General features: G+C 39.5%; 1 protein-coding gene across 1 annotated transcript in view; it reads left to right on the plus strand.

The window, feature by feature from the left end:
- Syn (synapsin) overlaps positions 1-12,513 on the plus strand; it is a 135,770-nt gene that overhangs the window by 76,761 nt on the left and 46,496 nt on the right. The window lies entirely within an intron of this gene.

Raw genomic sequence — 12,513 nt, forward strand, 5'->3', positions numbered from 1 at the left:
ACCAGAAAATGCATTTTGCATTCCACCACCATTATCCGGAATGCACCACATTCTCGTTTATGCGAATTTCAAATTTGTAAGCAAAAATGCCATATTCATGTTGGGCAATGCCACAGTGTTTGAAAAGAGGAGCAATGTGGGTGGGAATTTTAATTTTTTATATGTTTTTTTCTTAAAAAGCCATCAAGACGCTTTCTATCCGAAAGGGAGGTTTTTAAAATTGTTCGATTAGAAAAAGTGTTTCTTAATATCCTTTCTATCCGAAAGGGTGCTTCTTAAAATACTCTCTGTCCGAATGGGTGCTTCTTAAGACCCTTTCTATCCAAAAGGGTGCTTCTTAAGACCGTTTTTATCCAAAAGGGTGCTTCTTAAGACCCTTTCTATCCAAAAGGGTGCTTCTTAAGACCCTTTCTATCCAAAAGGGTGCTTCTTAAGACCCTTTCTATCCAAAAGGGTGCTTCTTAAGACCCTTTCTATCCAAAAGGGTGCTTCTTAACACCCTTTCTATCCAAAAGGGTGCTTCTTAACACCCTTTCTATCCAAAAGGGTGCTTTTTAACACCCTTTCTATCCAAAAGGGTGCTTCTTAAGACCCTTTCTATCCAAAAGGGTGCTTCTTAAGACCCTTTCTATCCAAAAGGACCCTTTCTATCCAAAAGGGTGCTTCTTAAGACCCTTTCTATCCAAAAGGGTGCTTCTTAAGACCCTTTCTATCCAAAAGGGTGCTTCTTAACACCCTTTCTATCCAAAAGGGTGCTTCTTAACACCCTTTCTATCCAAAAGGGTGCTTCTTAAGACCCTTTCTATCCAAAAGGGTGCTTCTTAAGACCCTTTCTATCCAAAAGGGTGCTTCTTAAGACCCTTTCTATCCAAAAGGGTGCTTCTTAAGACCCTTTCTATCCAAAAGGGTGCTTCTTAAGACCCTTTCTATCCAAAAGGGTGCTTCTTAAGACCCTTTCTATCCAAAAGGGTGCTTCTTAACACCCTTTCTATCCAAAAGGGTGCTTCTTAAGACCCTTTCTATCCAAAAGGGTGCTTCTTAACACCCTTTCTATCCAAAAGGGTGCTTCTTAACACCCTTTCTATCCAAAAGGGTGCTTCTTAACACCCTTTCTATCCAAAAGGGTGCTTCTTAACACCCTTTCTATCCACCTTTTCTATCCAAAAGGGTGCTTCTTAACACCCTTTCTATCCAAAAGGGTGCTTCTTAAGACCCTTTCTATCCAAAAGGGTGCTTCTTAAGACCCTTTCTATCCAAAAGGGTGCTTCTTAAGACCCTTTCTATCCAAAAGGGTGCTTCTTAAGACCCTTTCTATCCAAAAGGGTGCTTCTTAAGACCCTTTCTATCCAAAAGGGTGCTTCTTAAGACCCTTTCTATCCAAAAGGGTGCTTCTTAAGACCCTTTCTAGAAGAAAGAATGCTTCTTAACACCCTTTTTAGAAGAAAGGCTGCTTCTTAACACCCTTTCTAGAAGAAAGGGTGCTTCTTAACACCCTTTCTAGAAGAAAGGGTGCTTCTTAACACCCTTTCTAGAAGAAAGGGTGCTTCTTAACACCCTTTCTAGAAGAAAGGGTGCTTCTTAACACCCTTTCTAGAAGAAAGGGTGCTTCTTAACACCCTTTCTAGAAGAAAGGGTGCTTCTTAACACCCTTTCTAGAAGAAAGGGTGCTTCTTAACACCCTTTCTAGAAGAAAGGGTGCTTCTTAACACCCTTTCTAGAAGAAAGGGTGCTTCTTAACACCCTTTCTAGAAGAAAGGGTGCTTCTTAACACCCTTTCTAGAAGAAAGGGTGCTTCTTAACACCCTTTCTAGAAGAAAGGGTGCTTCTTAACACCCTTTCTAGAAGAAAGGGTGCTTCTTAACACCCTTTCTAGAAGAAAGGGTGCTTCTTAACACCCTTTCTAGAAGAAAGGGTGCTTCTTAACACCCTTTCTAGAAGAAAGGGTGCTTCTTAACACCCTTTCTAGAAGAAAGGGTGCTTCTTAACACCCTTTCTAGAAGAAAGGGTGCTTCTTAACACCCTTTCTATAAGAAAGGGTGCTTCTTAACACCCTTTCTAGAAGAAAGGGTGCTTCTTAACACCCTTTCTATAAGAAAGGGTGCTTCTTAACACCCTTTCTAGAAGAAAGGGTGCTTCTTAACACCCTTTCTATAAGAAAGGGTGCTTCTTAACACCCTTTCTAGAAGAAATGGTGCTTCGTAACACCCTTTCTAGAAGAAAGGGTGCTTCTTAACACCCTTTCTAGAAGAAAGGGTGCTTCGTAACACCCTTTCTAGAAGAAAGGGTGCTTCTTAACACCCTTTCTAGAAGAAAGGGTGCTTCTTAACACCCTTTCTAGAAGAAAGGGTGCTTCTTAACACCCTTTCTAGAAGAAAGGGTGCTTCTTAACACCCTTTCTAGAAGAAACGGTGGTTCTTAACACCCTTTCTAGAAGAAAATGTGCTTCCTAACACCCTTTCTAGAAAAAAGGGTGCTTCTTAACACCCTTTCTAGAAGAAAGGGTGCTTCTTAACGCCATTTCTAGAAGAAAGGGTGCTTCTTAACACCCTTTCTAAAAGAAAGGGTGCTTCTTAACACCATTTCTAGAAGAAAGGGTGCTTCTTAACACCCTTTCTAGAAGAAAGGGTGCTTCTTAACACCCTTTCTAGAAGAAAGGGTGCTTCTTAACACCCTTTCTAGAAGAAAGGGTGCTTCTTAACACCCTTTCTAGAAGAAAGGGTGCTTCTTAACACCCTTTCTAGAAGAAAGGGTGCTTCTTAACACCCTCTCTAGAAGAAAGGGTGCTTCTTAACACCCTTTCTAGAAGAAAGGGTGCTTCTTAACACCCTTTCTAGAAGAAAGGGTGCTTCTTAACACCCTTTCTAGAAGAAAGGGTGCTTCTTAACACCCTTTCTAAAAGAAAGGGTGCTTCTTAACACCCTTTCTAAAAGAAAGGGTGCTTCTTAACACCCTTTCTAGAAGAAAGGGTGCTTCTTAACACCCTTTCTAGAAGAAAGGGTGCTTCTTAACACCCTTTCTAAAAGAAAGGGTGCTTCTTAACACCCTTTCTAGAAGAAAGGGTGCTTCTTAACACCCTTTCTAGAAGAAAGGGTGCTTCTTAACACCCTTTCTAGAAGAAAGGGTGCTTCTTAACACCCTTTCTAGAAGAAAGGGTGCTTCTTAACACCCTTTCTAGAAGAAAGGGTGCTTCTTAACACCCTTTCTAGAAGAAAGGGTGCTTCTTAACACCCTTTCTAGAAGAAAGGGTGCTTCTTAACACCCTTTCTAGAAGAAAGGGTGCTTCTTAACACCCTTTCTAGAAGAAAGGGTTCTTCCTAAACCTTTTCTAGAAGTAACGGTGGTTCTTAACATCCTTTCTAGAAGAAAATGTGCTTCCTAACACCCTTTCTAGAAGAAAGGGTGCTTCTTAACACCCTTTCTAGAAGAAAGGGTGCTTCTTAACGCCATTTCTAGAAGAAAGGGTGCTTCTTAACACCCTTTCTAGAAGAAAGGGTGCTTCTTAACACCCTTTCTAGAAGAAAGGGTGCTTCTTAACACCCTTTCTAAAAGAAAGGGTGCTTCTTAACACCCTTTCTAGAAGAAAGGGTGCTTCTTAACACCCTTTCTAGAAGAAAGGCTGCTTCTTAACACCCTTTCTAGAAGAAAGGCTGCTTCTTAACACCCTTTCTAGAAGAAAGGCTGCTTCTTAACACCATTTCTAGAAGAAAGGGTGCTTCTTAACACCCTTTCTAGAAGAAATGGTGCTTCTTAACACCCTTTCTAGACGAAAGGGTGCTTCTTAACACCCTTTCTAGAAGAAAGGGTGCTTCTTAACACCCTTTCTAGAAGAAAGGGTGCTTCTTAACACCCTTTCTAGAAGAAAGAGTGCTTCTTAACACCCTTTCTAGAAGAAAGGGTGCTTCTTAACACCCTTTCTAGAAGAAAGGGTGCTTCTTAACACCCTTTCTAGAAGAAAGGGTGCTTCTTAACACCCTTTCTAAAAGAAAGGGTGCTTCTTAACACCCTTTCTAGAAGAAAGGGTGCTTCTTAACACCCTTTCTAGAAGAAAGGCTGCTTCTTAACACCCTTTCTAGAAGAAAGGCTGCTTCTTAACACCCTTTTTAGAAGAAAGGGTGCTTCTTAACACCCTTTCTAGAAGAAAGGCTGCTTCTTAACACCATTTCTAGAAGAAAGGGTGCTTCTTAACACCCTTTCTAGAAGAAAGGGTGCTTCTTAACACCCTTTCTAGAAGAAATGGTGCTTCTTAACACCCTTTCTAGACGAAAGGGTGCTTCTTAACACCCTTTCTAGAAGAAAGGGAGCTTCTTAACACCCTTTCTAGAAGAAAGAGTGCTTCTTAACACCCTTTCTAGAAGAAAGGGTGCTTCTTAACACCCTTTCTAGAAGAAAGAGTGCTTCTTAACACCCTTTCTAGAAGAAAGGGTGCTTCTTAACACCCTTTCTAGAAGAAAAAGTGCTTCTTAACACCCTTTCTAGAAGAAAGGGTGCTTCTTAACACCCTTTCTAGAAGAAAGGGTGCTTCTTAACACCCTTTCTAGAAGAAAGGGTGCTTCTTAACACCCTTTCTAGAAGAAAGGGTGCTTCTTAACACCCTTTCTAGAAGAAAGGGTGCTTCTTAACACCCTTTCTAGAAGAAAGGGTTCTTCCTAAACCCTTTCTAGAAGAAACGGTGGTTCTTAACACCCTTTCTAGAAGAAACGGCGGTTCTTAACACCCTTTCTAGAAGAAACGGTGGTTCTTAACACCCTTTCTAGAAGAAACGGTGGTTCTTAACACCCTTTCTAGAAGAAAATATGCTTCCTAACACCCTTTCTAGAAAAAAGGGTGCTTCTTAACACCCTTTCTAGGAGAAAGGGTGCTTCTTAACACCCTTTCTAGAAGAAATGGTGTCAATGAGAAAAGGGTGCTTCTTAACACCCTTTCTAGAAGAAAGGGTGCTTCTTAACACCCTTTCTAGAAGAAAGAGTGCTTCTTAACACCCTTTCTAGAAGAAAGAGTGCTTCTTAACACCCTTTCTAGAAGAAAGGGTGCTTCTTAACACCCTTTCTAGAAGAAAGGGCGCTTCTTAACACCCTTTCTAGAAGAAAGGGCGCTTCTTAACACCCTTTCAATGAGAAAAGGGTGCTTCTTAACACCCTTTCAATGAGAAACGGGTGCTTCTTAACACCCTTTCAATGAGAAAAGGGTGCTTCTTAACACCCTTTCGAAAAGAAAAGTTGCTTCTGTAAATTGCCTGTGCGTAAATTGCCGAAAACGACTTTGTTTTATGTATATACTGCAAAACACTGTGCCATACTCCACTTGACTTCAGCACTAGAGCTGTTTCTAATTATTTGCTCTTACTCTTCTATTTTTGTTGTTTCACTTTTGTCCACACAGCAAATGCGATATTGGTGGCCGAATAAACAGTAAAAATGTTTATTTCTTAACGCAAAAAAAAAAATAAAAACAATATTCCATATATACACCGAGAAAAAACAAACATCAAAAAACAACAAATATTTTAATTAAAATTCAAACATAAACAAAAAGCTCAGCACATTGCGCTGTGGAGGCGGCAAGAAGGTACGTTTATCGCCATTAAATTGATGACGCTTTTTTGCGGCGTCATCAGTTTCTGTTGTTGGCTGTCTTTCAAAATTGATCAAATAGAAGTCACCAAGTAAGCGTCAACATTCTTTGCAGTGCTTGTCGGAATGGCTGGGCAGTCAGACTACCCGGCATTCCGTCATCATTATTCATAAATAAATACAGACTATGACATCATTTAATTGCTGCAATGATTTAATGTGAAACAGAAGTGTGTTGTAATGACGGCTTGGAGATCTACCGACCGACAACAGCCACCACATACGTCGACACCATGACTACGTAATACGTAATCTGGCATATGATGGCCAGCCCGACAAACTGCTTGCAGTTCAATTATGAGCGATATGCAACGTTCATTTTCGAGAATGTCAGTTATTTGGGACTACTTTGCCAGTAACACTGTAAGGCAATTAGTGTAAATATGCCAAGTGGCTCAATACATATTTGCCTTGTCACCTCCCACAACTGCTTGGTCTCCTTTCGCCTTAAGCCTTGTTGCAGAAACAATATTTAGGCCTGAGTTTGTTTTTCACACCCACACAGAGTGCTACTTATAAAACACTTGAATAATTAATTTTGAAAAATATTTTTTTCTTTATTTTTGCAATATAGAACCAAATTGATTGTGAGGTTGTTATAAGCCAAATGGAATTTCATTGCCAAGATCAACAAAATGTTTAAAAACAAAAATAACAAAAAAAACAGGAAAATTATTGACAACCATTACGTGGGTAGTGTAATAAGCTTACACTTTGACAAAAACTGCAAATTAATTTAAATAATCCTCTTAGTTTGTAATGTGGCGATCTTTTTTCAGTACTTCGGCTGTCAGGCAACTGATCGCTCAAATGACCTTAAATGGAAACAGTTTTGAACTTAGGTTTAAATCTCATAAAAACAATGTAAACAATTGATATTGAAAGAATCACGCATCTTAGCCGACTGTTATACACCCTCAGCGCATTGGCAAGGAGATACGGCCTTACATACATTTGAATAAAATCTTTTTTCCTTAATTTATAAAATAACAATTAAAAAAATATCGGTTGGCTTTGTCGACAAAGAATTGAAAGATCTATGACCAAGTCAAATACCGTCGAATATAGTGGAAGTGTTGAATAGTGTTGAACTTTTACGATATATTTGAAGGAGTGGGCCAACTAAGTCCATTTTGATTTATTTGATTTAAAGCACTTGTGAAGAAGCATGGAGTTGCCCTCGAGAAATTTACTATTGCTCAAAACAGGATCAGGAGTACCTTCGGTAAAAATTTGAAAAAGATCTTTAGATAGCCCTAACCTTGGCCTCAAGCAAAATGTTGACCATTGTAAGGAAGAAATTTTACGTAGGGCGTTTTTACAGCGGTTGTACGATTTTCTCATTCTCCCTGAAAAAACTTGTACCATCGTAATGTGGGCAGAGAATAGAGTAAAGGGATCGAGAGGAGGTCTTAAACTACACTTTTCCGAAATTTTGTGTGGAGGGTACCTGAAGTAGTTGACATACATATATCGCCTATATTCGAACTCGTAGAAATATTATGATGTGCAACCAAGCATTCGGGAATTATCGTGTGCACCATTTTAGCGAAAAGTGTTGAACTTTTGTGGGGGAGGACCGATATGGTCCATCTTCGAACTTGATCTAAGTTTGAACAAAATATTACGAGAGCCACATGTTGAACCAAATCGATTGATCCGTTCTAGAGTTATTGTGCGCACCAGACAGCCAGACGGACGAACATGGGTAAATCGACTTCAAATTGTTATACCCCACACCAATATGTGGGGAGGGTGTTATAAGAATAATGGTCCGTCCGTCTGTCCATCTAAACCTTGCTATCACGCTACAGGTCGCAATTTGAATGCGATCGTCACCAAATTTTGATTTTTGTGTTGGTCAGATAATATTCAGGGGTTGGAATGCGCAAAAAAACGTATTTGGAGAAAAAGTCAACATTTTATTTCAAAGCGAATATCTCTGCTTCTATATGGGGTGTATCAAAAGCAAAACCTAATAAAAGTAGAAAACATCACCTTTGCAACGATGTAACGTAGGTTATCGTAGGGGGTCAAACAACGAAGATATCGCAATAGCTGCTAATAGAACACAACTTTTCATTTTTGCGATTTTAATAATAATGACGAATATCACAGCTTTGGTTGGGGACCTTCAAAAAGCCAATCTGGTCTGAAGTAGAAAATCCTGAAAGTAGAAAATCCCATCTTTACAAAGATGTAAAGCAGTTTGGCGTAGGTGGCCAAATAATGGAGATATCGCAATAGTCGGTAATACATCCCATTTTTTAATTTTTTTGTAATCACGCTACACGTCGCAATTTTGATTGGATCGTCACGAAATTTTGGGAGTTAATGGGGGTCCCACAGAGGAAAAAAAAAACCTATTGAATTTGTTAATGGTCGGATATTATTCAGGGGTCAGAATGTGAAAAAAAAACTTATTTGGAGAAACGGCCAACATTTTATCTCAAAGCGAATATCTCTCTTCTGTAAAAGGTATATCGAAAGCAAAACATGGCAAGGAAAATAGAAAATATCACCTTTACAACGATGTGAACTAGGTTGTCATAGGTGGTCAAACAACAGAGATATCGCAATAGTCGGTAATGCATCCCTTTTTCCATTTTTGTGCAATCACACTACAGGTCGGAATTTTGATAGGATCCTCACGAAATTTTGGGGGTTGATGGGGGTCTCACAGAGAAAGAAGCCTATTGATGGTTGGCGTCCATGCCACTTTTCCATTTTTATACCCTCAGCAGTTATGCTAACGAGGGTATATACACTTTCATACGGACAAAATGTGCCTCATCGAAATAATGGTTTTAGACCCCAAGTATGTTTGGACGAAATGTGTTTCAGACAATTTGGAGACGATTGAGCAATGTCCGTCCGTCTGTCTGCCTGGCTGGTACGCACGATAACTCTCGAACGGATGAACCGATTTGGTCCAAAATTTGGCTTTCGCAATATTATGTCCAAACTTAATTTAAGTTCGAAGATGGGTTATATCGGTCCACTCCTACCAGTACCTCCCCCACAAAAGTTCGGAAAAGTTCGGAAAATGTGTGCATACCATAACTCTTGAAGAAGGTAACCGATTTGATTCATACTTTGCACTTCGTGAAATTTCTACCAGACTTAGATGAGGTTCCAACATGGACTCAATCGGTCCATTCCTTCGGGTATCTCCCACACAAAATTAATTTAAGTTCGAAGATGGGTTATATCGGTCCACTCCTACCAGTACCTCCCCCACAAAAGTTCCGAAAAGTTCGGAAAATGTGTGCATACCATAACTCTTGAAGAAGGTAACCGATTTGATTCATACTTTGCACTTCGTGAAATTTCTACCAGACTTAGATGAGGTTCCAACATGGACTCAATCGGTCCATTCCTTCGGGTATCTCCCACACAAAATTTCGGAAAAGTTTAGTTTAGGACCTGGTCACGAATCGCTTTGATTTTTGTTGTAGCAGCTTGCATTCACTGCCCCCCATATAACGGTATAAGCTTCATCAGGGGCAAGTCCATACTTCCTGAGAAAATAGCCTGACACGGTTTGTGGAGTGGTTGTAGCGCACGATAACTCTCGAATGGATCTGCCGATTGGGTCTAAACTTTGACCTTCGTAATATTTTGTCCAAACAAAGTTTAAGTTCGAAGATAAGCCATATCGGTCCACTCCTTCAGGTACCTCCCCCATAAAAGTTCAAAAATGTTCGGAAAAATTGTGCGCACTAAAACTCTTGATGGGAGTGACCGATTTGGTCCATACTTTACACAACCTAATATAACCACCAGGTTCGAATATTGACTATATTTGTCCACTCCTTCGGGTACCTCCCACACAAAATTTCGGATAAGTTAACTTTAAGACCTGCGCTCGAATCACTTTGATTTTTGTTGAAGCAACTTGCATTCGCTGCCTCAATTACGACAGTAAATATTTTTTCAGGGGCAAGTCCATACTTCTTGAGAAAACAGCCCGAAAGGTGTAAAAAACCCCTATGGCACCATATGTAGTGGCTGAAGAGCACGATAACCCTCAAACTTATCAACCGATTTGGTCCAATATTTGGCCTTCGTCATATTTTGTACAAACTTTGTTTCAGTTTGCAGATGGGTAATACCGGTCACAGCTTCCGGTACTTCCCCCCAATATTTAAAGAATGTCACTAAAATGGTATGCACGATGTCTCTTGAACGGAGCAACAAATTGGGTATTTCAATATTTTGTCTAAATTTTTTTCTCCTTAGGAATGTTATGTTTTTCGTGGACAAGTCTATGCTTCCTGGAATACTGGTGTAAAAGTTATACAATGACCAACTGAAATGACTAGTGAGCGCGATATCTATCGAAAATATATGACTCCCAAAATAGGATCCACTTCCATAATGGACTATGTCGGTCCAATCCTTTAAGTACCTCCTCCGCAATCCTTTTGAACTTTAATCCTAATCCACATTTTTGTGCGTATGAAGTATTTTTTGGAATAAACTGTTTCAAATTAAACTGGCTGAGGGTATATCTCTGTCGGCTAAGCCGACTGATACTTTTTTACTTGTTTTCTTAAATTTATAGAAATTAAAAGTTTCGTTGTATCAATAAAATCCGTTTCGTTTATACAATGAAACCAAAAATTATTGAATTTTAAATAACGTAAAGTTTCATTGCATAAATGAAACATTTCATTATATTAATGGAACGTTTCATAGCATCAATGAAAAATAATCAATGAAACCCGTTCGTTGATACAACGAAGCATTTTTCTTTCCGTGTTCTTTCTTGTGGCCGGGACACAGGTTGCTCAGGTCTCAATCGTTGGGTACGCGTCTTCTGGGATTGGATCCATCTGCTGGGATTGGATCTGTGGTATCTTCGTCGTCTTCGCTAGTATTGGATGCCAACAGTTTGGAAAAATGCTTCTTCCATATCTTAAGCAAACTATCTGTATCTGTTACTAAATTGTTGGTCTCTACAGGAGGATGTCAAAGCCGTCAGTTCGATTTTTCATATTTTAATAGAATTTTTGGACTTAATTCTGGCATCTCGGTTTTTTTAGGCTCCCACTTTTCCATTTATTTCTTTTATGTGCTAAAATGACGTGTCTCCTCTCCCCTTTTCTACCGAAACCTCTCTCGTGCACTAGGAGGTGATTGTATAGTTGCCATATATGCGGCATTTTTCTTTTCGGGTATAGCACGACACTGCTGGTCATACCGTGGGATCCTTGGTGGGGGTCTCTGGTATCCTAGTATTTGTGTTGCAGCTATTTGCATGGAGTGGACAATACTTTGCTACTGTGCTGCATTGTTATCGGAAAGAGGAGTGCTTTGATTAAGAAATTGGACCAGTTGAGTGGAATATGCTGTGGCTTTCGGCTGTGTTTGCAGCTTACCATTGTTCAACTTCCGTATTGTGTCTGTTCGTACTCTATTTGCTACGTATTATTGGGTACGTACATTTGCTCCGAATCAATGTTTGCTCCTAAGAACGATCGTACATTCAACTCGATGAATGTCTTCCTTCTATCACAACGTGATCGATTTGATTTCTTCATTTGTAGTCTAGAGGTTGCCATGTACCCTTATAAATGTGGAGATGCTGAAATCTGGTGCTGCTAACTACCACTTTTTTGCCACAGCGAAGTCTATTAGCTTCATTCCAATGTCTGATGTTTCACTGTGCAGACTGAATTTCCCGACTGCCGGGTCTACGATTTTCTCCTTTCTAATTTTGATATTAAAATCGCTTAGAATAATTTTAATGACATGGGCAGGACTACGGTCATATGTTTCTTCTAACAGCTCGTCAAATATTTCTTTGGTCTGTTCGTTTTTGTCTTAAGTGGGAGCATGAGCCCAAACAAGACTGATGTTGAACAATTTTGCATTTATCCAAATTGGGCAACTCTTTCATTCACTGGGGTGAAGCTGGAGGCCAGACGTCCGAATATTCAAGGTGCAGATTCGCAGATCATGGACCTTAAAACATTACGGGGATCGTAAACTTTATTGGGTTTGATTTTTCTTGTTTTCCATAGCACATACGATGTTTTTGGAGTCGTGGGTTGCTAGCCCAATGCACAACTAAAGTACTTAATGTTCTTTTGCGTGAACGTGCGGTACATGCTGGCTGATTACCTTTAACGAGTGTTAAATGCAAATCTCCAGGTGACAGCACAGGGAGATGATTGAAAGAGGGACCAAGACACGTCCTGGGTTATGTCATGTTAAAGACGATCAGGGCCGTTGCTTAGCATCTTTCATCCCCTACGTCACCCATGTGGTCTTCAATCAGAAAAATTATATGAAGACCTTAGTGGTTTTCTAGTGGAAGACGTTGTGGCCTTCTATAAGAAGACATGGTGGTCTTCTATAGGAACACGTGGTGGTCCTCTGTGAGACGACCTTGTGGTCTTCTACAGGAAGACTTTGTGATCTTCTTCTTTGTGATCTAGAACTTGTGGTTTTCTGGAACAGGGTCCGCACGATTTTGCCAAATCCAAAATCATTCGAAGTCTCAAAAAATGTTCTCAAATTATTTATACTTCGAACACTCATCTTTCCCAATATTTACATTCCTGCCTTATCTTGATGTCAAGCGATAAAAACTTTTTAATAAATTAGGGAATATCCTCGAATAAACACAAATAACTAAACGACATTTTAGTCATATAACGACATATCACAATAAAATTAGATCATTATTCAAACGTTATGACATTTTGAAAAATTGCAAATAATTAAAACCAAAAAACATGTACCCAAATTACTTTAATGTCGATCAACCGATCATCTGATTCATTTTCAATTTCAGTGGAAAAAATTGAATTATCAACATATTTCGCATGCCAAAAATACAATTGTTTGTCATTGAAGAAGGGAATTGTGTGAA

The sequence above is a fragment of the Musca autumnalis genome, unplaced genomic scaffold (genome assembly GCF_047663935.1).
Source record: "Musca autumnalis isolate F117 unplaced genomic scaffold, ASM4766393v1 scaffold_1, whole genome shotgun sequence".
In the NCBI taxonomy this organism is placed as follows: domain Eukaryota; kingdom Metazoa; phylum Arthropoda; class Insecta; order Diptera; family Muscidae; genus Musca; species Musca autumnalis.